The sequence below is a fragment of the Hyperolius riggenbachi genome, chromosome 5 (assembly GCF_040937935.1).
Source record: "Hyperolius riggenbachi isolate aHypRig1 chromosome 5, aHypRig1.pri, whole genome shotgun sequence".
In the NCBI taxonomy this organism is placed as follows: domain Eukaryota; kingdom Metazoa; phylum Chordata; class Amphibia; order Anura; family Hyperoliidae; genus Hyperolius; species Hyperolius riggenbachi.
The window spans coordinates 210,747,085-210,774,183 of NC_090650.1; the positions used below are offsets into that span (position 1 = coordinate 210,747,085).

Below are 27,099 nucleotides of genomic sequence, written 5' to 3' on the forward strand. Positions count from 1 at the left end.
ATTAATTGTACCTTATCATTTTTTTAAGTCTCAAAAATAGTTGTAAAATATTGGCTTTGGCCAGTTAAGGTACCCCCTGGAATACCATGTTTTGAGAACCTAGGCTATATGACATATCTAAAAACAGTTTAAAAGGTGTAATTGTTGGAGTATAACTTATCCTACATGGAGTTTTTACAGTATTTTCCCTGTGTTAGCATGGGTTCGCCCCCGGGTACACACACATATCAAAAATTATTGCTGAGCTAATGGGCTGTAGAAAGTAAAAGGAACAGTAAACTAGAACTGTGGCAGGTATTAGATTGTGAGCTCCTCTGAGGTACAGTTAGTGACATGATAATGTAGTCCGTAAAGAGATTTCGGCACTAAATAAACCCATAAAAGAAATAAATATGGCAATCTCATTGTATACTACATGTTTATGGTTACCTCTTCCACAGAATATGTGTTCCATCATCCAACAAAAGGTTCAGTCATTGCTGACTTATGTACAAATATCTGAATAGCAATCCAACCAAAAACAAAATTGCCAGGAGCATTTCCAGTTTCCGTTTTGCATGCACACAAATGTGTCGCCATAATGTCTGTAAAGACTACTAAGAAAAAGGCTATAAATAACAAAAAGAACCCTCACAGCTACGTTTCTCTCCAACAGGCCTATGACAACATTCCAGATACGATACAGCCAGTGATATGATTTATGACAACAGTAGCCATGACGGTTGGCATAGGTAAGCAGATACCTCCACTTCACTTGCCTTGTTCCCTTTTTGCCTCAAACTAAAATGCTTCAATCAACATCAAAATGAACACAGATAGAATTCTATCATGATACTTAATATCTCTTTATTGTGGGGAATGTGTGGTTTTCAACTATTGAAATCCACAAAGAAAAATCCCTGTCTCTCATTATTGTTTGTCTTGCAAACACGATATCAGAGGCACAATAACTAAACCTCCATCATCCTCCCACTATATAAAATACCTCAACAAAAGTATCTCTTCCCAAAATAATTTATTGCATTTTACAGCACAGATCAAGCCTAAACAATAACTTAGGAGCATTGACTATACAAAGGCTTGTAAGCTTACTTTAATTTGCCCTCCTCAAACTCTGATTCAAAAGGTTCCTTCTTTCTTGCTTATTTTTAATATCTGAAGTAGTTGTTAAAATTCATTTTGACAGCAAACTAGAAACATATGAGCGACAGTCGTCACTTCAAGACGTTGCTTTTCTGTAGCTGTTCTGATCATGAATACTGGATAGTCACGTTGGAGTGAAATTATTTGTAGCGATATGCCAAACTGTCTGACAATAATTACAACATCTGGCAAACTGTGGGGGTTCACTTTTCTTCCCATCTGTTTTGAAATTTGTAACCATCCAGTTTCACAGCCCTGCTAAGTGATCTTTACTGTAATGTGGTTTATATTGCTACACACGGCATAGACTATATCAGTGATTTGTATTAAGGCACACATTTATGCATTGTAGAAAATCTCTTCTGCGTCAGTGGTTAGAAACTTTCACATTTGTGAGGAAACCTAAAATGAGAGAAATATGGAAGGTGCTATTGATTATTGCTTTTAAAAAAATCAGTTTTTCTAGCTTTTGTGTTCTATTTCTTCTAGTCTTCGGAGTTGCTGGATCAGAATGAGTATGCTTATTAGGTGCTGTATGGTGTAGAGGATGCCCACATTTAAAGGACAACTGAAGTAAAAGGGATATGGAGGCTACCATATTTACTTCTTTTTAAGCAATACCAGTTGCCTGGCAGCCCATCTTATCTATTAGGCTGCAGTAGAGTCTTAATTATACCAGAAAACAAGCATGCAGCTAATCTTGTCAGATCTGACAATAATGTCAGAAATTGCAACAATGCCGAGTAAGTACAGGGAAATTGACTCTGCAACATGTGAGTCAGTTATGACTCTATTCACCCTATTTGTACAATTAGTATGCTAGGTGTATGTCTACCAAATACACACACACACACACACATATATATATTTATTTGTCATATAAAACTTTAAATTCACAGAGTGCAGAAGGGGCTGTGTGAAGCGGGTGTCCTTTCTCCCCCCACCACGCACACTCTCAGTCCTGAAAATTGCTTGCAGCAAATATTGTACTGCAAGTGGGGTGTAGCTAGCCCTTGTCAATACCTCTACACAGCAATTAAAATGCAAATTTGTAGCAATTGGATAGTTTGGGGGATGTATTGGTCTAAAGACAATGACAATGGTGTTTGAAGTCAGTAAGAGCGTTTCAACTCACTATACCATGCAGCTTGCACAGTAGTGGAGTGTGCTTATACACCAGGCTCGCCACCAGTTATTCCACCCAGTCCAAATGCTAAATGTACTGATATATGAGATTCATACAATTACAAAGGGAAGTGGATAATATATACTGTATACAGTGACAACATAGTGCTCGACATGTTTCATCTAATTAAAGATTTTGTGAGGAACTAAGTACAGTGCTATACATAACATACAACCCCCACCACACAGAATCCCACCACATATCATGCTCAGGACAGAGCTCTGAGCTCTGTCCAATTGCTACAAATTTGTATTTTAATTGCTGTGTAGAGGTATTGACAAGGGCTAGCTGCACCCCACTTGCAGCACAATATTTGCTGCAAGCAATTTTCAGGACTCTGAGAGTGGGGGTGGGGGGGGGGGATAAGCAAGGACACCCGCCTCACACAGCTCTTTCTGCACTCTGTGATTTTAAAGTTTTATATGACAAGTAATTTTATATATATATATATATATATATATATATATATATATATATATATATATATATATATATACTAATTGTACAAAAAGGGTGAATAATGTCATAAACACCTAATGTGACTGTGCATATGCGTGTTCAGGGTCTATGGCTAAACATATTAGATGCGGAGGGTCCACAGGACATCCAGGCAACTGGTATTGCTTAAAAGGAAATAAAGATGAAAGCCTCCATATCCCTCTCATGAAAAGTAGGAAGAAGACACACTGCAGATTTATTTCAGGATTTGTATCAAACAAAACAAACAAACACAGAACACTTATATCGCGCTTTTCTCCTGGCGGACTCAAAGCGCCAGAGCTGCAGCCACTAGGGCGCGCTCTATAGGCAGTAACAGTGTTAGGGAGACTTGCCAAAGGTCTCCTACTGAATAGGTGCTGGCTTACTGAACAGGAAGCGCTGAGATATCAGCTGTAATCAGCTGTAATAAAGAAATGTTTATCTTTAAAGGATATTATGCTGTTGCTTATCTTTCAGAGCAGAGAGGAAGTTCTGATTTCAGGTTTTTTTTTAATACCAATGATATTAATTGACCCCCAAAAATTATTGTAGCACCAAACAACAGTTTTTTTGGATGTAGTCCAATTTTTCAGGTAGTAGTGCCCATTGATGCAACAGCAGAACATGTGTAAGTATATGTTGTGTCCTATAATTTATTTGCAAGTATGTAGAAAATTCACTTTACATTAATTTTGTATACATTTTTAAATGTGTTTAAAGACACTTTGCAAGTGTCTCCATATTACACAAGGGGCTGCAAACAGGCAAACTGAATATTCACAGACAGTTTTTTACTGTTATTGTTTAGTGAAGAGTATCATAGTGATATGGGGGTTGATGCACCAAGCTCCTCCTTCACATTAAAGGACCACTATCACGAAAATCATAACATTTAAATACATGTAAACACATACAAATAAGAAGTACATTTCTTCCAGAGTAAAAGGAGCTATAAATTTCTTCTCTGATATATTGCTGTCACTTATAGTAGGAAGTAGAAATCTGACAGAACTGACAGGTTTTGGACTAGCCTATCTCCTTGTGGGGGATTCTCAGAGTTTTGTTTAGCATCAAAAGCACTTAGTAATTGGCAGTTGTTCTGTCCAACTGCCAAAAATGTTTGCAGTAAACAGGGAGGCTGGCCAGCATCAATTTAGAAATCCTTTTCAGGGGGTGTCTTTATAAAGAATAAAAGCCTTGCTGAGTATCCCCCATGAAGAGATGGACTAGTTCAAATGTTGTCGGTTCTGTCAGATTTCTACTACCTACTGTAAGTGACAGCAACATAGGAGAAAAGTAATGTATTGTTTATTTTACTCTGAAAGAAAGATACTTCTTATTTTTAGATGTTTACATTCATTTTAAATTTACATTTTTTTTGTGATAGTGGTCCTTTAACCACTAAAGTCTATCTGGATGGATATATCCATCCAGATAGACTGTGCTGCTGTAGCTACCGCTCCCGCCGCCTGCCGTTAGCCCCCATATCAATGAATGGGAATATAGTTCCCATTCATCGATCTAAGCTCTCAGCAGAAAAACTGATGGTCTCTTATCAGAGGCCGCCGTCTTTCTGCAAAATAAAACATTTCCTGTCCTTTTTATAGTTCCTGGAAGCGAGATTGTTCACTTCCATGACTTTTTGTCTGTATAATATAATGTATAATAGTAAACTACACCCACATACATTTTTTAATTAAATAATTACATTATATTACATTTAAAATTAGCTGTTTACCTCCCACACCAAAAATTACTCAAATACATTTTTTAAGAAAAAAATAAATTAAAAAAATTACAATAAAAAAAAATAGTTACCTAAGGGTCTGAACTTTTTTTTTAAATTATGAGCTCGTAAATAGTGATGACCGCAAATTTAAAAAAATGCACCTTTATTTCCAAATAAAATATTGGTGCCATACATTTTGATAGGGACATAATTTAAATGGTGTAATAACCGGGACAAATGGGCAAATAAAATACATGAGTTTTAATTACGGTAGCATGTATTAATTTCAAACTATAATGGCCAAAAACTGAGAAATAATGATTTTTTTCCATTTCTTTCTTAATCTTGTTAAAATGGATTCAGAAAAAAATAATTCTTAGCAAAATGTACCACCCAAAGAAAGCCTAATTAGTGGTGGAAAAAACAAGATATAGATCAATTAACTGTGATAAGTAGTTATTGGGGAATGAATGGAAGGTGAAAGTTGCTCAGATGCATAAGGTGAACAACACTGTAGGCTGAAGTGGTTAATTTTTCTGTCTGCTTCCTTAAAGTGAACCTGAGGGCGGAGTGATATGGAGCTCGCAATATGTATTTCCTTTTAAACAATACCAGTTGCCTGGCAGCTCTGCTAATCTTCTAATGACGCATCATTGATGACGCGTCATTAGAAGCCAGCACTAGAGGAAGCCGCACAGGGAAGCCGGATGTCTTCAATCGCCGCGGGCAAGATGGAGGAGGTAAGCTACTGCCACTGACACTGCATGGGGGACCCGGAGACATAAGCGGAGGGGCCAGGAGACATAAGCGGGGGGCCGGATAAACGCACAGCAGGGAGCCAGGCCCAGCGGGGACACAGGCAGGGTATCCCCGATGGCGGCGGGTCAGCAGTTCGTATCGGCGGGCGTTCGGAAGTCGGGGATTCCCTGCCTTTGCATGTTGCATTATATGTAACACATATGACAGACTGGAGAGCCCCATTTATCCTGTAGGTGAAGCTTGCTATATCACTTGTCATGCAGCTGATATAATCCATTTTAACATCCTTTTTAATATTTTTTGCCTTTAGTTCTTCCAACTGTTATATGTCTCACAATATGTGCCACATGCTGGAACTTCTGGCCCTGTGGTACCATACCATGCTTATTTACTAATGCTCCCCACTTTCACCTCCTCTGCAGGCAGTGGGAGATACATCTTTATTTATGGAGCAGATTTCCATGCATCTACCTGACCCATACAGAGGAAGCTGTCCTTTTTACCTTCAACATGGCCAGGAGGCTTATTGCGCATGTACCAAACTACTGTTCAGTGTGGCACGTTAAATGCATGTGTGGAAATCTGCTCCACCCTGAAACATGTCTCTGGCATTACCTACACAGAGGGGAAAAGTGGGGAGAAGCGCAGGATGGAGCTGGAGGAGCAGCAGTTCCAGTGTGTCACACATAAAGTGATAAAGTGTGCTTCCACTAGACCACTACAAGAAAAATGTTGCTCTCCGCAGTCTGTCAGTTTTCAGTTTTGTGCACATATCTGTCTGCATTCAATATTATATTAAAGGGGTTCTGTGGGGTTTTTGTAAAACAAAAACTGACTACCTGGGGCTTCTACCAGCCCCCTGCAGCTGTCATGTGCCTGTGCAGTCCTCTACGATCCCTCCGTTCCCTGCCGCCATCACCGTTCAATTATTCTTCTAACTAGACGAATACAACTGCGCCTGCGTGGCTGCTGCCGCATGTGTCCTAGCTCACAGAATGGCCTCAGTTCACTAAGATCATGCTGGAGATAATAAGGCAAGAGGAAACTTACCTCCACACAGTGAGAGAGTTATCTTATCTCTTCATTCCTTAAGTTACCTCCTCTGTAGTTAATTTACCTCCTCTGTAGTTAATTTACCTCCTCTGTAGTTATTTTCACACGCAGTTAATTAACAGCCTGTCTTTAACTCTGGAGTTATTTTAACCACTTGCCGACCAGGGCTGTATTGGCTGATCTGTGCTGCGTGGGCTCTCCAGCCCGCAGCACAGATCAGTATTATGCCAGGGCGATCAGACTTCCTCCCTTTTTTCCCCCACTAGGGGGATGTCCTGCCGGGGGGGTCTGATCGCCGCCGGCCATCTGCGTTTTGCGGGGGGGGGGGGCTCCTCAAAGCCCCCCTCCGCAGCCATTTCCGCCCTCTGCCTCCTTACCTCCCTCCCTCCCTCTTTCTGTAATGCGCAGGACGGAGTTCCGTCCTGCGCATTGAAGGATAGGCTTCCGCCTATCAGATGCCGGCGATCCCTGGCCAATCAGAGGCCGGGGATCGCCAATCTGCCTTACGACGCTGCTGCGCAGCAGCGCCGTATGATGTAAACAGCGGGGATTTCTTCCCCGCGTGTTTACATTTTGCCGGCGAGCCGCGATCGGCGGCTCTCCGGCTGTTCACGGAGACACCCTCCGTGAATTGACATGGAAAGGCCGCTCGATCGAGCGGCCGTTTCCATGGTAACCCGCAGACGACCAGTTTACGCCGATCGGCGTTAGCTGGTCGTCAAGAGGTTAAGGATTGGAGAGTTAACTTAAAGACAGAAGAGTTAACTTTAGGCTTGTCTGAGGAAAAATGTTTCCTGAATACTACATGCCTTATCACCATGGTAACAACTCTAGAAGAGTTATTAAAGACAGGAGATAATCTTAGTGAATTGAGGCCTTTGTCTCTGGGAGCTTACTGCGCAGGCGCAGTGCGAAGTTTTCTCGTACTATGCCTGCGCAGTAAGCTCCCAAAGATGTAAGCAGGAGCTAGGATGCATGCAGCCGTAGTGGTGCATGCGCAGTTGTATTCCTCTAGTTAGACGAATAATTGAACGGTGATGGTGGCTGGGAATGGAGGATCGTAGAGGACGGCGTGGGCACATGACAGCTGCAGGGGGCCGTTAGAAGCCCCAGGTAAGTCAGTAACCCCACAGAACCCCTTTAAATGTGTACATCTGGCTAATAATACAGGGAACGTCTGACTACCTATACTTGGGGGCTTCTCTGTGGTACCTCGGCAGTCATTCCACGGCAGTCATTACAATTTTTGTTTAGAGCAGCAGGAGTTGTTGTAGGCCATGGGTCCTAGAGGTGGTTCCACGGCAGTCATTACAATTTTTGTTTGGAACAGCAGGAGTTGTCGTAGGCCATGGGACCTAGAGGTGGTTTCACAGCAGTCATTCTAATTTTTTTTGGGAGCAGCAGGAGTTGTTGTAGGCCATGGGACCTAGAGGTGGTTTCACAGCAGTCATTATAATTTTTTTTTTGGAGCAGCAGAAGAAGTTGTAGGCCAAGAGCATAGGGTTAGTATAGAACAAAACTGCATTATTATGATCTTAAAAAGCAAAAATATGCAATGATAGTGATAGGCAGCAGAGTTTGAGAGGGAGACCATTTGAGGCTTGAAAAACAGCAACATTTTAATTTAGTCTGTCTAATCTTCATCATGAATCAGTGAGAGGGGCCTTGTAATTATCACTGATCCATGACTCGTTCATTTTAATGAACGTTAGTATGTCCACATTGTCTGTGGACAGACGGGTCCATTCATCGGTGACCACCCCACCTGCAGCACTAAATACTCGCTCAGAAAGAACACTGGCGGCGGGGTATGCAAGAACCTCCAGTGCATACTGAGCGAGTTCAGGCCAGGTATCCAGTTGTTTTGTCCAATACTCCATGGGGTCATCATTACTCTCCATATTGTCTGGAGCACTGACCGACCCCAAGTAATCATTCACCATACGGGCCAGCCGCTGGCAGTGACTACTTTGCCCACTGGTGGTGCTGTTGCTACAAGGAGTATCTGGCATTGGCTGATAAAATTCCTTCACCATACTCAGCAGGTTCACAGATTGGCTATTGGTGCTGCTGCTGGGAGTGGGACCACCAGGCCATTGCTAAGAATGATGAGGCTTGGTAGCTTGGGCCCGGGATACAGGTTCAGGAAACGTATCTTTTACCCAACGAAGAAGGGCATCCCAGATGTGGCTCATCCTGGTTGGGAGGGGGGTATAAACTGCCGCATTTTCCCCTTGCACCGGGGATCTAAGATGATGGCCAACCACATGTTGAGCCTTGATTTTAAAGTTTTAATCCGGGGGTCCTTATGGAGGCACTGGAGTATATACGCAGCCATAGGGAAGAGATGTCTGCCATTAATCACCTCTTCCTGGCTGTCAGAACTGTCATCATGCTCCAGCTCCACATCAGAATCTTCTTCCCACCCCCGGACAATGGGCTCTTCCGTTTCCATAAGCTCTGCCTCCTCATTCAGGACTTGAGCATGCTCACTCACTCCCCCACTTGACTGACCACTGTTCAGTAGGGCTTCTTCCCCCTGTCCGAGCACTCCTTGTCCAGACCAGCATGAAGACAATAGGGAGAACTTCTGATATGCTGCAGTGCTCCTCACTGACCAATTTTGTTGCCTGTTCAAACAGCTCCAAGACTTTACACACCTGTCCAATCAGCTGCCACTGGTCCCCAGTAATGTAGTCCAGTGGCCCTGTTCTGGAGGAAGATGTCTAAGACAGGTATAGCCTGACCACCATTCGCTGCTCCCACAACCTCTCCAGCATGTGGAGGGTGGAATTCCACCACGTCGGACAATCAGAAATAAGCCTGTGCTGCGGCAGGCCATGGCGGCGCTGCAGCAGTTTCAAGGCCGTGGTGGCGGTTGTGGAGCGATGGATGTGGGCTGAAACCTTTCTTTCAGCACTGCTTGGCATCGATGGTGCAGCAGATCAGTGTAGGAGTGGGACTACTTGCTGGGAGGCTCAGCAACGGCGCACTGGTCTTGGACAGAACAGGTAGCAGAGGGAAGTAGAACAGGCCTCCCCTTCAACCCACATGGCGGCACCACTAGCTGAGATGCCCCAGATCTAGAGATGGCCCGAACCTTCGATTTTTGGTTCGCGAACCGGGTTCGTGAACCTCCCGCGAAACAGGAGGGGGGCTGCAAAGCAGCGTTTTAAGGGCCGAAATCACATTGAATGCTAAATTGCAGGCCTAAAGTGCTGTAAAACATCTTGCATGTGTATACATCAATCGGGGAGTGTAATTAGAGTACTGCTACACACTGATACACCAAACTCACTGTGTAACCAGGGCCGGGCCGAGGCATAGGCTGGAGAGGCTCCAGCCTCAGGGCGCAGTGTAGGAGGGGGCGCACAATTCATTCAGCTGTCATTCCTAATTGTGTATGAAGCAGAAAGAAATAAGAAAAGGGGATACATAGCAGTGACTGCAAGCCAGATAACTAGATATTAAGGTGTTGGGGAGGTTGGGGGCCCTGGGGCGCCTTAGTCTAATAGCAATCAGTGTGTGACGGCTGAGGTGGGAAGGATGGAGGGGCGCACTTTGGTGTCTCAGCCTTGGGTGCTGGAGGACCTTGTCCCTGCTCTGTGTGTAACGCACCGCAAACAGCTGTTTGTGTAGTGACGGCCATGCTGGACTGGTGCGCACCATGGCCAGAGTGCAGGCAGTGGTGGTTTTCAAGCCCATATGGTCGCCGGGCTGAGGTAGCTGAATGACAGAACAGTGACTGTCAAACTGATCAAACTTGGTCTGTCCACAATGAAGCAATGACCTTATTATCTTGGGTGTGCCCCCCCCCCCCCCCCCGAGACACTCATATAGTGGTTGCGAACCATGGAAGTTCGCCGTGAACCGTTCGCCAGCGAACCGTTCGGGCCATCTCTACCCAGATCTTGCACTCTCCTCAGCAGCACCATGGAGGGTGACCCAATGGGCGGCAAAAGTTAGATACTTTCCCTGCTCATGCTTGCTGCTCCAGCTATCCATAGTGAAGTGCACCTTGCCACCGACAGCGTGATCCATAGACAGGCCGACACACTCCACAATGTGCTGGTGAAGGGCAGGGATGGCATTCCTGGCAAAATAATGGTGGCTGGGGATCCACCATTGTGGAGCAACACTGTTCATCAGTCTGTGGAAGGGGGCACAGTCCACAAACTGGTTGGGCAGCAGCTGTTGGCCCAACAACCTTGCCAGGAGCGCATTATTTTTGACAACAAATGGATCAGTTGCAGGGAGCATCCGCTTCCTCTGCAACATTTCTGGCACAGAGGCCTGACGCTGAAACACTGGTGATTCAGAGAAAACCAACAAGGGTGATGATGAGGTACTTGCCGAGGTCTGGATCCCTCTTCCAGCCTGGCATGCAGAGGGATTTGAAGTAAAATGGGACTGAGCTGGTTGGATAGGGACAGGACGACTAGAAAAAGAAGAGGATGGGCCTGTTGCTGCTGCTTTTCCTCCACCATCTTATTGTAATTCTTTACATAGTCAAACTCCCGTCTGTGGTGGTTGCGCAGATGGCTTATCAGCCCTGAAGTGCCAAACCCGGTGCCCGATTTGCCTCTGCTCACCGATTTACGGCACACAGAACAGACTGCCCTGGATTCATCCTCTTCCAGAACAGTAAAATAATTCCATGATGGGGACGTGCATGCACGTGGAGCAGTGGTGCGACCTGTTCTAGCACGTCGATGCTGAGCATTGGACTGGTGGGTACTGACAGATGGGAAAGTACTTGCAGGCTGCTGGCCAACCGTCTGCTCTGTTTCTCCATGCTGCTCACGCCTGCTAGTGCCTAACCCACCAGATGGCAACCACGGTGGATCAGCCACCTCATCATCCAAAACATCATCCAGTTCAACAAAAGCTCTGGGACCCATAAGTGACTCTTCTGGACCCTCCACTTGGCCACTAAACACCTCTGTAGTTAACTGGTGGTGATGTTGATTGGTGGTGATACAAGCTCCCAGTTGTGATGGATTACTGGATAAAGAAAACACGGGCCATTTCTGTCACCACAGAACCCACCACTTCTTGGGAGCTTGGTCCCATGGTCTCCTCCAATGCCTCATCCCAATCCTTCTGCACATCTCTCTCATCGACATAAGTGTGCTGTAATTCTGGAGGAGAGTACTGGGAGAAAGCAACCTCGTCAAGATAAGCAGCTGCGGTCGGGTTCTGGTCATGAGGAACCTGGCCACTACTGGTGCTGCTGCAACTAGCTTCAAGTTCCTCACACTGGGTAGAGGGTTCCTTATCGAAATAATCAACAACTCTGTTCGCCTGCTGCTCTGTCAAAATATTCCTGCGTGCGAACACAGGGAAGACATCTCTGATCATGGAATGCGTCTTGCTGCTGCTGCCACCCTCAACCTGATCACGTACTTGACGTGATCCACCAACACCACCATCACTCCATTTTCTTTTAGGAGTGGCAGTAAATTGCTGCTGCTCTCGCTCCATTGTTTTGGGGCCAAAAAAAGTTTATTGGGGAAGGGGTATGAGCGACAGAACCTTAGTAAAATAAATACACCTAACTTGAACTAAAAAACAGATAAGAAAATAAGGGGGCGAAATAAAGAAAATAAATCAAAAACAAAATAAAGAAAACAAAAAACAAAAAAACTACAAAAATGAACTTAGAAAAAAAAAACTTGCACTACACTCAACTAATCAATCACTTAACTCTCTCACTCTGTCAAACACTAAGCCTGCGGCCTGGCTGGCTCTCTCTAACCCTCTCCACACAGCAAATACTACTACATTACATAACAATCTATCACTCAAACTAACAATCTACTGTCGCTCTCTCACAAATACACCTAGCTACTACTACTAATAGCTCAAACTCAGTCGAATTCTCTCTCACAGTCTTTAAAAAGACTTTTGTTTTTTATACAGTCTTTAAAAAGACTATTGTTTTATGTTGGAACAACTAATATAGGTCTGTCTCTCCTCTCTCCAACACACCAGAATGAAAACCACAAGCTTCATGACTGTCACACCTCTCTTATATACAAAATGGGTGGGATAGCTGATGATAGGTAGCTAGGAGCTGGTTGCTAACGTAGGATTGGTTGTTTTTTGTTAAGACTCTAATTGGTGCAGAAATTCCATTTTTAATGCAGAAATTAGCATGTTTTAAGCTTCTGTGATGAGTCTATCCCTTCCGATCCTTCTGATTGGCTTAAAAATGTTGCCTAACAGTAAATGCAGCTTTTACACTCTTCTGATTAAATTCTGACAGAATTCCGCATAGAAATTCCGCTATTTACCGATTACCGCTATACATGTTCCGGTCCGGCTTACTGGAACGGAATTGCCAATTTCCGACCGGAATCGCGGAAATCTCCATTCCGCGGAATCCAACGAGCAACCCTACTTGCTAAGCAAGCTGCTCCAGTGTGATCAGATCACAGACAAATCATTACAGCCCCCAGCCTGTATCTCCTGACTCTACAAGCAAGGAGAGGGGGGGAGTCAGGAGGGAGAAAAACACTGTGTGTGTAATTCCTTATCTTAGTAGCTAAGCATTGCTGGAGACAAAAGCTTGTATTTTACAGACAGTCTGTAAAGTACAAGCTCTATTCCTATATAATATAAGACACTGCGCCTGAATTGTATCGGTCAGCATCTACGTGGACTAGGCAATCCTCCAATACCTGAAAAAAACTAGTAAATAAATGTCCACAGCGCTAAAATTAAAAGTAATACCACTTTTATTGCTTGCAATCTATAGCAAAAATCACAGACCTTAAAAAGACTCTGTAACAAAAATGTCATCCTTTTTTCTACTATCCTACAAGTTCCTAAACCTATTCTAATGTGCTCTGGCTTACTGCAGCACTTTCTACTATCACCGTCTCTGTAATAAATCAACTTATCTTTCCCCTGTCTGATTTGTCGCCCTGTGTCTGGAAGGCTGCCAACTCTTCAGTGTTGTTGATCTGTTATGCACGCCCCACCTCCAGGCCCCTCTATGCACACTCTCGTGTGTGTTATTTACATTAGCCAGCCTCTCAGTTCTCTTATCAGTGAGAGAAGAGAGCTTGCCTTTTACAAGCTGGATAAATCGTCCTCTGAGCTGGCTGGGCTGTCACATACTGAGGAATTAAAGACACAGAGTTGTCTGCAGGAAGAAACAATCAGCCTGTCACTCTTCAGTGGAAGATAGCTGCAGGGGGAAGAATGTAAACACACAAATGATCTCTCGAGATTCAAAAGGAAGGCGGTATACAGCCTCCTTGTGTATGGATGTATTTTCTATGTGTGGACATACTGTACATCAACCTACTTCCGGTTTTGGTGGCCATTTTGTTTGCTTATAAATAAACTTTTTAAAACTGTTTTTGACTACTTTTAATGCGGCGGGGAGCGGCGAAATTGTGACAGAGGGGAATAGGAGATGTCCCCTAACGCACTGGTATGTTTACTTTTGTGCGATTTTAACAATACAGATTCTCTTTAAACTAATAATAATATTAGCACCAGTCCCCTTTAAAACCACAAATTACCTCCAAGCATACAAACACATGCAAATACACATGCAATCTCACTACAGTGAGTTGATAGGGCAAAAAATGGTTAAAATGTATGGGATCCCAGAAAAAGATCAAGTAAAATTCACTGTGAAAAATATATTACTGAGAAAAAAAATAAATCTCCTGATTATAAAGAATAATGTGTCCGTAAGATATATGCAAATCCGTAACTTGCAAATGCAATGCACAATAGATGTGTTCAAATGTCCAATTCTTTAAAAATAAATGTTATGCCAATAATTGGATGCAGGGCCGTGCAGAGGATCCGCAAGGGGGAAGGGGGGTGCTCAAATTTGAAAAAGTGGCCGTAATCGATCAATCATGCTAAAGTGCTAACCACCCCCACACACACACACACACACACACACACACACACACACACACACACACACACACACACACACACACACACACACACACACACACACACACACACACACACACCTTTATAGCAGTATCAGGCAGACTTTTGTGTCTCCTTCCAACCAAATCTTTTGGCGCCACCACCCTCAAATCAGCAGTGATAGGTTCCCACTATTAGAGTGGGCACAGTGGAGCCTCAGGTAGGCACGGACTCACCTTTCATTACTGGGAACCTCTGTCCCTCTTGATCAGCACCCAAGCTTCTTTTCAGGCAAATATGCAGTGGTTGTTAAGCATTAGTAGGTGCAAAACTGCAGTAAGTGCTAAGGTGCAGTGGGTGCACAGGTGCAGGGGGTGGTAAGATACAAAGGTCCAGTTTATGCTAAGTTTCAGTGGTGCTGAGGTGCCAAAATACAGTCTGTGTCAAGCTGCTGTGGGTACCAAGGTCCAGTTTGTATTGGGTGCTTATTTGCAGTGGGTGCTAAGCAGTATTGGGTGCTGAATAAGTAGCAGATGGTAATAAACAATAGTGGGTGCCATGTGAGTGCTAATTGGTACAGGGAGCCATGTGAGTGCTGGACATGAGTGAGTAGGGAGTGCCATGTGTGAGTACTGAGTCTCATATGGGTTTGGACCAAGGGTGGGTATTGGGTGCTATTTGGGTGCTAGCCATGGACTGGTACTAAGTGCATATAATGGCTTGGTAAACTGCATATAATGGCTTGGTAACTTGGTGCCGTGTGAGTACTGTGCCATGTGGGTGTTGATTATGGGGGGTATAGGGTGTAATGTGGGTCCTAGGTACAAATACTGAGTGCCAAGTGGGTACTGGGAGTAAGTACATGGTGTCATATGGGTGATGGGTGCTAGCTAATGGGGTATTTGTTGTCATGTGGGTGATAAATGCAGATGCTAGGTGCATGTGGGTTCTGGGTGCTGGCACCGGATGTCACGTGGATTCTGCCTGTATAGGTGGGTATCAAGCATCATGTAGGTGTTGATTGCAGGTACTCAGTCCCTTGTGAGTTCTGGGTGCAGGTACTGGATGTCATGTGAGGGCTTGGTGTTTGTGCTGGGCACCAAGTGGAGGCTTAGTGCAACTGGAACTACTGCAGATGAAATATGTGGGTGTTAGATGCAGGTACTGGGTATCACATAGGTGCAAATACTTGGTACCTTGCCTGCACTGGGTGCCAGCTATGGGTGAGCATTGTGTGTCATGTGGGTTCTGAGTGCAGGTATTTCTGGTGCTAGTACTAGTTATGTGGGTGCAGATAGTGGATGCCATGTGGAGGCTGGGTGCAGGTGTGAGTAGTGGGTGCCATGTCAGGGCTGGGTGCAAGTACTGTGCCTCGCAGGTGTGAGTACTCGGTGAAGGGGAGCAGGTAGTAAGTGTCATGTGGCTGTTTGATGCAAGTACTAAGTGCCATATGGAGGCCAGATGTGAGTATTGGGTGCAGGGTGCTTGGTGCAAGTACTGGGTGCTTGTTATAGTGGGGGTTAATGGTTGAGTGTAATGTGGGTGCTGAATATTGGTGGGATTGTTGTGGGCGCAGGGGGTGGGAGATCACTGTGGATACTGATATGAATGGCATAGTTGCTGCTAGGGTAGGTAGAGGTCAATGTGGTTGCTGGGGGAGGTAGAGATCAGTGTGGGTGCTGGGGGAAAGGTAGGTCACTGTGGGTGCTGGGGGGGAGAAGTAACTGTGGATGCTGGGGGGGAGAAGTAACTGTGGGTGCTGTGGAAGGTAGAGGTTAGTATGGGTGCTACAGGAAGGGGAGGTCACTGCGGGTGCTGCTGTGAATGGCATAGTTGCTGCTAGGGGAGGTAGAGGTCAGTGTGGTTGCTGAGGGAAGGAGAGATCAGTGTGGGTGCTGGAGGAAGGGTAGGTCACTGTGGGTGCTGTGGAAGGTAAAGGTCAGTATGGGTGCTGGAGGAAGGGGAGGTCACTGTGGGTGCTGGGAGAAGTCAGTGTGATTACTGGAGGAGGGAGAATTCATTGTGGATGCTGGGTGTTAGGAGAGGTCACTTTTGGTGCTAGGTGGATGGAGAGGTCACTGTGGGTACTAGGTGGATGAAAACGTCACTGTGGGTGATGGGGGAGGGAGAGGTCACTGTGGATGCTAGGTGGAGGGAGAGGTCACTGTGGTTGCTAGGTGGAGGGAGAGGTCAGTGTGGCTACTGGGGGAGGAAGAGGTCATAGTGGGTTCAGCTAGGGAGGCACCATTTTACTTGCTCCCACACAGCAGGGGCGGAGCTTCCCACAGGTGGGCGGAGCTTATCGCGGTTGGAGGCAGAGCTTATTTTTCGCGGCCGGAGGGGCCTTTTTTGAACATTTTAAAAAGGGGGTGCCTGGGCACCCAGAGCACCCCCCTCTGCACATGCCTGCAATATACCATAAGAAGAATACGTTTACCATAGATATGTGTTTGCAAGGAATACTGCAGCAGTTTGTTCATCTTTATATTAGAGGTAACCCAGCAAGGTATTAAAGAAGAGGAACTTCTGAATCTGACGCCACTTTGTCAGGGACCACTTTGAGAAACAAAGTGTTTAGCAGGGAAGTAGAGAAGATAGAATAAGGGACACCAAATTTAGTATAAGTATGCAATGGGGAAACATATGTCACTGTTACTACTTCTTGGGTCAACACAGTCCCCTATGTAGAGAAGTCATATTTCAATATTTGTGATAATGATGATGAAGTTGTTGTGCATAGCAATAAGTATGTATTTCTATATGTGATAGAGGATAGTAAAGCTGTCCTTTAGACTACTATAAGTTAGTAAGCATTGCAAGCATTTGTTTGCAGATATTATAGCCTGAAACAAATGCTAAATACATTTTTGGGACCATCACTATGACAACAAAACAGTGGAATGTTTGATAACCGCTTACTGAGAAGCTAAGCTAAAGACATTTTCAAGCTTTTCACACATAACTTTAATAAAATGATGGGTCAATGTCATTGCTCATTAACTTTTGCATTTGCAAATTCCTTTCTACATAGCAACTATGAAAGTGTATCCCCATCCAGTGTTTCATTGTAATTATTTTTTTGTTTATTTTATTATGGAAAAAAATGGTGTTGTGATCTTTAAAAGAGCAAAGCAATTGCCTCATCAACGTCAGCCTGTGTTATAGATTGGAGGTCATCAGTTTGTGGTTTTATCAGGAGTGGATAGATTTAGTGCTCACTGCTGAAGCAGAAAAAGACAAAAGTTGAGTATTGATTATTTAGTTGTTAACAATAGAGCTAAGCATAGATTAGGAGCGATAGTAGTGTTCGGGTAGGTTAGGCAGAGCAACAGCTGCAGCGGAGCTTTAAACCTCATACACTACCACATGATGTCCCTCATGCAGTGCTCCATCAGCCCCCCCCCCTCCCCCCCCAACCACCCTACATACAGCCTAAGTTCTGTAATGTCACCCGAGGGATCATATTCTGATCCCTGCTTGGCAACATGCAATGTATGTGTGTATGAGGTTTTATACTTTACCTGCTTCTGGTGGCAGCTAGCTAGACAGGATATCCTCAATACTCTTCAGTGCAGCTCTGTGCCATGCAGTCTGTCTTTTCTCTGCATATCATGTGACATGCATGGTGATAGGTTGGCCACCGCATAGTTACACTGAAGAAGAGAGTGAAGACCTGACTTGAAGGAAGTGGGTAATGTATGATTATCCACTGTTCTGCATTTAACTCTGCATTTGCTCATGGGGTGGACCCCCTTAGCCATCAAACTTACCCATGATTGTGGGGGTGACGGGGGCTAATGTTATGCCTGTGCTGCCAGTGCCAGGCAATTGTCCTTCTTTAAAAAGAAATAAATATGGAAGCCTCCAGATCCCTCTACCAGCCAGCAGTGGTGAGGTCAAGGATGACACCGATGGCCTCAGGGCTATCCAGAGGCATCCCTGTACTGAGGTGAGTATCTACCCTTTACATTTTTTCTCTTTACAGGTTTGCCTTAAGGTACACATACTCTCATTGATTTGCCTGCTAATTTGATTTATCTGCTGGCAATTCATTTCCCCATAATGTGCCACTGATCAAATTTTGAGCAGTTTTGACCAAAAATGGATCACAAGTGTTGAGTGGTCGGGAAGGAAAATCTGTGTTGATTGGCGAGGGGGGCATTGGAGCAATATTAATTGGATACGCCATAGTGTTACACTGCATTGAGCAGTGCAATGCTGCAGGTAGATTAATTTTCAGTATTGAAAATTGATGTGCTGTGTGTGATAGAAGTTGATTGTTATCAGAGAGGAATGGTAGCAGTCTAAAAGTGTATGGACAACTTTAGATGGCATCCTGTCAATGAAAAGCAGAGGAGACTGTGATCATGTGACCAGGTCAGGGGCGTAACAATAGCCATAGTAGCCATAGCAACTGCTATGGGTCCCTGGAGAGGAGGGGGGGCCAGATGGTACTTGATGTGTTCACTATTAACTTTGCTTTGTTGCTCCACCCTCTGACTTTGTCTCAGTGCTCATGGACCATACATAGTGTACCTTGCATGGAAATGTGAATTGCCCATTCAACTGATATCCATGGGGTAGGGGCAGGTGGCATTGCTCAAGAATGCCTAAATCTAAAGACCCCATACAAATTTTGCTATGGGGCCCCATCGTTTCTAGCTATGCCACTGGACCAGGTGAATACTTAATGAGTACGTGTATTTATTTATTTTCTAATCAAATGTGTTGCAACATATTACGGATCTATCAAGGTATACAAAAATGTCCTTCTTACTTGCCTGGACTTTGGCCTTACAAGGAACTAAAGGTGAGAGACATATGGAGGCTGACATATTTATTTCCTTTTAAACAATGCACAGTGCCTGTCTGTCCTGCTGATCCTCTGCCTCTAATACTTTTAGCCATAAACCCTAAACAAGCATGCAGCTCAGATGTTTGTGGCTGAAATCTGCTTGGATTAGCTGCATGCTTATTCATGAAATATGGCTTGAAGTATTAGAAGCAGAGGATCAGCAGGACAGCCAGGCAATGTGCATTGTTTAAAAGGAAATAAATATGTCAGCCTCCATATGCCACTCTAGGATTCCCTTTAGGATGTCTCAGTAGTGGATCAGCATATAAATCCACTGTTGTAGGGCCTGATTCACAAAGCGGTGCAAACTGCTTAGCACGGGTGCCGCGATTTGTGTGATCGCAGACTTTTTCACGCGCAAAAGTCCGCAAATGGACTTCACGTGCTAACTGTTTAGCACACTCGTGCTAAACAGCTTGCACCGCTTTGTGAATCAGGCCCAAAGTCTGAAAGTGTTTAATAAAAACATGGATTCTACTTCTTGCCATAAACATATTTTCTTGTGCGTTATCCAGCCATATGAAACATTCTGAAGTTCTAACAATTGGAGGCCTGAGTCAAAACTGAACTCACTGACTGCCATGCGATCACTCCTCACCCCTCCCTTCTGATGATTCATGCTGTACAAGTGGAGAGAAGACAGCATATGCCATCAGATAAGAGGGAATGAAAAGTGATCTACGTGATTTTTTATATGGATGGATAAGGATCAGAAGCAGCATCTGTGCTTTTACAAAGCACTTTTGAGAATATACCAATCCACATAAAAGCCGCGATCCCAATCCACATATCCTGCTTGTCCACAGATAGGAGGTATAGGATTACTCTGTAAAAGAGACTCTACATAGCGCAATACTGCATAATTAAAACACCCGGTGATCAATCCAGGGATAATGTGTAGGGCCTCCACCAGAAACACTGAACACTTTAGGGGGTACTACACCCCGTAGTGAGTACACTCACCGTGTTCCTTCTTGTTATAATACGTATCAGCCCTCCAATAACACCTGGGCACGGAGCTCCTTAAAACCAAAAAGTCCTTAAAGACAGAAAGCGTGACTCGCATAGCTTAAAACCTTTACATATTAATTCCCCATAGCGTAAGTGTAGCAGGCAACGGCATCCCCATGCCGGTCCTGCAATATCCCGTTGCCTGCTACACTTACGCTATGGAGAATGAATATGTATGAGGTGGGGTGGTCACTACATCATGGTGACGTCATAAAGCGTCTTAGGCAACGTAACTCCAGCCCCTGATGAGTCATTAGACGAAACGCGTAGGGCGGAGTTTGGAGTTACGTGAGATGCATCCAGGAAGTTGGTGAAGCAGGGACTGAGGCGTGCAGTGGGATCCGACCGCGGCAGAGGCTGTCATACTCAGATAAGCGCTTGATCTTTTTTATCCGGTACAAAGTGTATATATGCAACTTGTGGCAATACATTTGTAAAGGTTTTATGCTATGCGAGTCCTGCTTTCTGTCTTTAAGGACTTTTTGGTTTTAAGTAGTGTTGGGCGAACACCTGGATGTTCGGGTTCGGGAAAGTTCGCCGAACATGGCCGCGATGTTCGGCATGTTCGGGCCGAACCCCGAACTCCCCGAACATCCCGCTTTTGGGGGCCCTATGGGGTCGCAGGCATAAGGGGGGAGCATGCCCCGATCGCGGTAGTAGTACGGTACTACTGCTGAACCGCCCGCTGCCCGGCCTCCCTCAACGCGTCACTCTCCGGACTCCTCCTCCTCAGTCACTCACTAAACAGTGCCGCCCACTGCCAGCCACCCACTACCACCAGACCGGTACTGTTTTACTTCATTAAACTTTTGTATGGGGTAGCGGGCAGAGGGGGGAGCGCTAGCGGAGGGGGTGGGGGGAATTTCCGACCCCCCCCCCCGCGATTGGGGCATGCTCCCCCCTTATGCCTGCGACCCCATAGGGGGGCAGTATTCGGCCGAACAGGGCCCTGTTCGGCCGAACAGGGGCCCTGTTCGGCCCTGTTCGCGGCCATTTAGTAGTTCGGGGCGAACCCGAACTTAAAAGGCCGAACACCATCAGGTGTTCGGCCGAACTCGAACATCACCCGAACAGGGTGATGTTCTGCAGAACCCGAACAGTGGCGAACACTGTTCGCCCAACACTAGTTTTAAGGAGCTCCGTGCCCAGGTGTTATTGGAGGGCTGATACGTATTATAACAAGAAGGAACACGGTAAGTGTACTCACTACGGGGGCGTAGTACCCCCTAAAGTGTTCAGTGTTTCTGGTGGAGGCCCTACACATTATCCCTGGATTGATCACCGGGTGTTTTAATTATGCAGTATTGCGCTATGTAGAGTCTCTTTTACAGGGTAATCCTATACCTCCTATCTGTGGACAAGCAGGATACGTAGATTGTGATCGCGGCTTTTATGTGGATTGGGATATCATTGGAGAATATATGTGTTCCTTTGGAGCCAGCTTATCCCCTATGTAACTGGTGAAATAATTTCTCTTTTTAAATATCAGTAACCTGTGTTGTGGAGCGCAGACCAAATTTTTTAGAATATAGTTGTGATTCATATTATTATTATTAATATTGATTCATAACGCGCCAACATATACAGTGGCGCTGTAGAAAGTAAGAAAACAAGCAAGGGGTACATAATAATACAGACAACGATATACAAAATGACACAGACAATGATATACATCATGTAACAGACAATGCTATACATCAAATATGGACACTGGTACAAAATACAGTACTGTTGGTTACAAAGACAGATGTAACCTGATGAATAAAATGTATAACTGAGTGCAAGCTATGAAATGAATAACAAATTCCAAGACTCAAAAGGGCGAGAGAGCCCTGCCCTTGCGAGCTTACAATCTAAAGGAGGATATGCAGGATCGACAACAAAATGGTGACTTACCGTAAAATAATGCTTTTCTTTAAAGCTGCATTCCTTATAATGTGAGTCCTATAGCAGAATAATTTATGCCACCAAGCATGCAAGTAAAATGTATTTTTATAGCCTTTTCTAATCCTGGACTAACTACCTAAGGAGCTATTTGATTTGGAAAGTTTATTTCAACTTTAATAGTTTTCAGTAATAGTTACATAGTGTGATAGCACCTTTCTTCAATTTCACATTTTACTGTCCGCTGTTCTCTATCAAATATCAGAATGAGCCCTTTCCTACAGCTATTTTGGTTTCTGTGTATACCGTGTAATGTGTCAGACACTGTGATTTAATGCTACATTTCTTCTAGGTAACATCACTTAGGGGCAGGTAAAATAAATGATGATGTCACCTTTAAATCATTTGAACTCTTTTTAATGCACTTTACTCTTAAAAAAAACACTGTTAGCCTCTTATAGATGTATTATTATTTACATAAGTGACTTTTCAATCGCTGGTCGTTTTTTATATAGAATTAATATTATCCAGACTTCCTCCATAAACTCTGGTGTTCCAACACAGACCATGGATGTTTCATGAAAGTGGAACAGAAAGAAAGGTTGTACTTATTTTGTAGTGACCTGAATTCAACATCAAATGTTAAAATCATGACATGAAATTTTGGTTGAGAGATAAAAGTAAGAACAGAGAGCTGACCACATGCCGGATGATATTAGTGGCAGATGTGATCGTCAGAAGTGTGATGGCATTTCCTCTGAATAGGCAAATGTACTTTTAAAACTTTGATGTTAACATGATTAGCAATGAAAGTATGCTTTGTTCCTTTGCCTTCACATGGTCTCAATATTGGCACTTATCGTTTACTTGTATTTTTTAAATCAAATATTATCCCTTCCTTTATTTATGTGCAGATGCTGAGCACAATGCTGCTTTTTGCTGGCCTAAAAAAGAACTCTGAATAAAATATACAGATTGAGAATAAAGTGCTAAAAATAGGTCTTGTTCCTGTTTCATTGTAGTTTAATCCAAGCCTTTATGTTTTTTTTTCTTCCTTTTGATCTTTATGACATTAAAATAGCCAGCACTATGCACCATCTTATCTGCAGACCCAGTAATTGGATGCCACGTCAACTTTTCAATGGAAAAACACTATTTAGCAATATTAAGAGAGAACAAGGATAGGCTATAAAAAGATTAATACAACCTGTTACGCAGATGGGCATGTTTTATTATTGAACTCCGTTTAGGAATTGCTATTTCCTGCATTGAATTTGTAACAGATTTATATACGGGAAAATCTTTTTTAACAAGTCTTTTTTCTTTCTTTCTTTATTTCTTTTTTTTTCTTTTAGTAGAATAATAGATGTGGTGATTTGCTAGCACATCCGTACGTTTGGCTCAGGTGGGGAACAATAGTATGTTGACAGATGCAATCATCATAGAAACCACCTCTACCATAGAAGCCATTCAGTTCAATTTGATTGAGGGAATTACAATCATCCCAGTGCACAGGAACATTGGGACATCTCAGGAATGGCTACAGTGGGTATAACACTAGATTCAGCACATTTCCATTAGCAGTGACTACACTAGGAAACAAGGTGTTGCACTCTTCTAGGGTTAGTAGTAACGTGTGATTATAGATCTGATATATTAGATACTATTTTCCCCTGTATTGCTATGAGTTTTTAATCTTTTTATATGTAAGAGTTGGCAGTTGTGATGAAATGAACCATCTTGAAATGTTCTGTTCAGAGCAAAGGTTATACATGCAATTAACAATCTTTTTGTATTGGAAATTAGGTCTCTATTTGAAGCCGTTGCTTAACATTAGAGGCACCTAAGGAATGACTGACCCTAAGCAGAGTTTCTTTTCCATGAGAAAAGACGTTCATCTACAGAGACATTTAAAGAGCCCCCCTGCCTATAAATACATTAAGCAGTCCTAACAACCAGAAACAAGCTGGGTGTGATTCTAAGCTAATTACCGAAATAAAGTAGGAAAGGATCACCACTTAGGATGCCTGCAATGTCAACCCAGCTGCTGTCTCTCAAAGACTGCATCCTTTTCTTCACCACATGAGTCTGGAGAAAAGGGGCAGCAGTAAGAAACTGATTAAACAAGTGCACTTGAATTGTCTGGTCTTGCCCATAAGAACTAAGGGTAAATAGTCAGTCCTTTTGGAACATGAGTTTAATATTTGACAATTAAAAATGTGGTATCAAAGTTTGTATGCTGAAAAATGTACATTTAATGGGCACCTGCTAATATGGGAGCAGGAAGTTGCAAATAGTAAAAATTCAGTAATGTAACTGATATTGTACTATCAACTTCTCCAACCTAAGCTCATCCCCACATTAGCCTACCTATGCCAAACACTCACATCCCCCCTTCCTATAACTAACACTAACTATTAACCCCCTAGCGCCCTGCTATACTATAGCCAAGTGTCCACCGCTATCTCCTAACTGTCAGCTATTGCTGTTATTTGGCTGTACTTTAGTTAAAGAAAACCTGTACTGAAAATAAAAGTCAAAATAGGCATACACAAGTCATACTTACCTTCCATGTAGTCTACTCCTTAGTGTCTTTCTCCATTCCTGCGTCCTATTTGTTCACTATGATCAAGGGAATTTTCCGTCCTCCATTTTGAAAATAGCCATTACCCCATAACAGCTTTCTGGTCAGCACACAGTTAAACTGTAACATCGCCCACTTGAGCCATAGGGAAACATGGACATTGCCTGGTACATCAGTTTTCCTCTCAGCTATAACTGACAGCAACTGATATTTTACTGACAGCAACTGATATATTTCAGATCTGACAAAATATTGTCAGAACTGGATGGGATTATTGTCAGAAGAAAATGGTGAGTTTCTGAGAGGAACTGATGGCAAGGTAACTGTGTAATTTTCATTTGAAGTTACCTCATGTGTTTATTTTAAATATTTTTACTCAGTACAGGTTCATTGAAAGCACCCATTACTGATGGGAAGCCCCGCGAACCTTCCAAGCTAAATAGCTCTTGGATATACTATAGGATAGCGCCCATTGCCGCAGTACCACTGCTAAATCATGATTTAGTTATTTGACTAGGTAGAACAGAGTTGTCCACAGTGATAATAATATTTTGCCTGTAAGCACCATCATAATAATTAAGGGCCTGTTTCCACTACACGCAGATTTGATGCAGATTGGATGCAGAATGGATGCAGAAAAACTGACTCTAATGAATGCCTATGGGCCTGTTTCCACTAAACGCGATTTTTCTGATGCAGATTTTCCCGTAGGCATTCATTGGAGTCAGTTTTTCAGCATCCATTCTGCATCCAATCTGCATCAAATCTGTGTGTAGTGGAAACAGGCCCTTATAGACTCCAATGAATGCCTATGGGAAAATCTGCATCAGAAAAATCGCGTTTAGTGGAAACAGGCCCATAGGCATTCATTGGAGTCAGTTTTTCTGCATCCATTCTGCATCCAATCTGCATCAAATCTGCGTGTAGTGGAAACAGGCCCTTAGGGAATCATTTTGAGCAGCAGAAATCTGGCATGTGTATGGAGCTTTAGAGGCTTAATCACAATGCCTGTCTAATTCAGTATTGTAGCAGGGAGATTGGTACTACAGCTAGAAAAGTTCAGTTTTTAGGGGGCCAGCAAGAACAGTGTCCAGATCATTCTGTATACTTTAAGCCTCTTCAAACCACAAAAAATATAGAGACCTTAACTGTACCCTATTCACAGTAGCCACTAAGGTTAACTTACTGTACTTGTAGTTTACATGACTTTCTCAATGGGACCAGTGTTGGCTCATGCTCTCACATCACGTTTGTATAGTCAGCAGGACATGTGGCCTAAAACTTCATATGAAGAATAACTATGCACATGATAAGGATTACCATAAGCTCAGGGTGGGGATGCTTCTAGTCGCAAGCACCACATAAGCCAACTCATGTGAAGATGAGTAAGAAGTAAGGAAAGTATTAACTAAAGTAAAGGAGCAGTTGCAGTGTATACAGGCATTCATGACTGATCTAATGGGAGTCATGCCAAAACATAGATCATATAAATATTCTGGTTGTGCTAAGCAACGTCACAGTGCATCATTTGAGCAATATGAATAGCCCCTATCTGTTGCACGGCTTTTGGGTAAACTGTTTGGCAGAGGGTGACTCATGTGGATTTCGTTTAAAATGCACTTTAACCTATTTTGGTTCCTGGACGTAGTTTCTACGTCCAGGAACCATGCGCGCTACCGCGCACCCCCGCGGCCGATCGTGCGCGTGCACACGCACTCCTGGCCGCGGATTCGGTAGCCAAGAAATCAATGTATCGGGCTATGGAGCCCGATCACTGATTCCTCTCCCCCGCTGAAAAAGCGACAGCTTCTCTCGGAAGCTGAGCTTTTTCTGGCCGTCTCCTTCCCGATGCGTCACTCTAAGCGCGTGGTACGCTTAGAGTGACGTCATGTAAACAAACTCATGGCCGCCATATTGTGGCCAAAAAGTAATACTACACCTGAAAAAAAAAATTTACATTATAAATCTATTGTTTACCTCCCACCCTCCCAAAAGTACCCAAATAAAATGTTTAGTATAAAAAAAAAAACCATTACAATAAAAAAAAAAAAAAACATGTAAATATTTACCTAAGGGTCTAAACTTTTTAAATATCAATGTAAAGATGAAATATTTCTATATTTTTTTTATTTTAAACTTGTAAATAGTGATAGAAGCTAAATGGAAAAAATGCACCTTTATTTCCAAATAAAATATTGTCGCCATACATTGTGATAGGGACATCATTTTAACGGTGTAATAACCGGGACATATGGACAAATACAATACGTGAGTTTTAATTATGGAGGCATGTATTATTTTAAAACTATAATGGCTGAAAACTGAGAAATAATGAATTTTTCCATTTTTTTCTTATTCTTCCTGTTAAAATGCATTTACAGTAAAGTGGCTCTTAGCAAAATGTACCCCCCAAAGAAAGCCTAATTGGTGGCGGAAAAAACAAGATATAGATCAGTGCATTGTGATAAGTAGTGATAAAGTTATAGGCTAATGAATGGGAGGTGAACATT

The 27,099-nt window shown here is 43.4% G+C and overlaps 2 long non-coding RNA genes across 2 annotated transcripts in view; one reads left to right on the plus strand and one right to left on the minus strand.

The window, feature by feature from the left end:
• The window catches only part of LOC137517566 (uncharacterized), a 30,103-nt gene extending 5,960 nt beyond the window's left edge, over positions 1-24,143 (plus strand). The window contains exons 2-3 of the long non-coding RNA XR_011020570.1: positions 656-731; positions 23,812-24,143. This is a non-coding gene — a long non-coding RNA (uncharacterized lncRNA). The remainder of the gene's footprint in view (positions 1-655; positions 732-23,811) is intronic.
• On the minus strand, positions 17,327-24,814 carry LOC137517567 (uncharacterized). The gene is made up of 2 exons (XR_011020571.1): positions 24,572-24,814; positions 17,327-17,476 (listed from the first exon to the last, which is right to left on the minus strand). It is a non-coding gene; the product is annotated as an uncharacterized lncRNA (long non-coding RNA).
• Between the last annotated feature and the right edge of the window lie 2,285 nt (positions 24,815-27,099).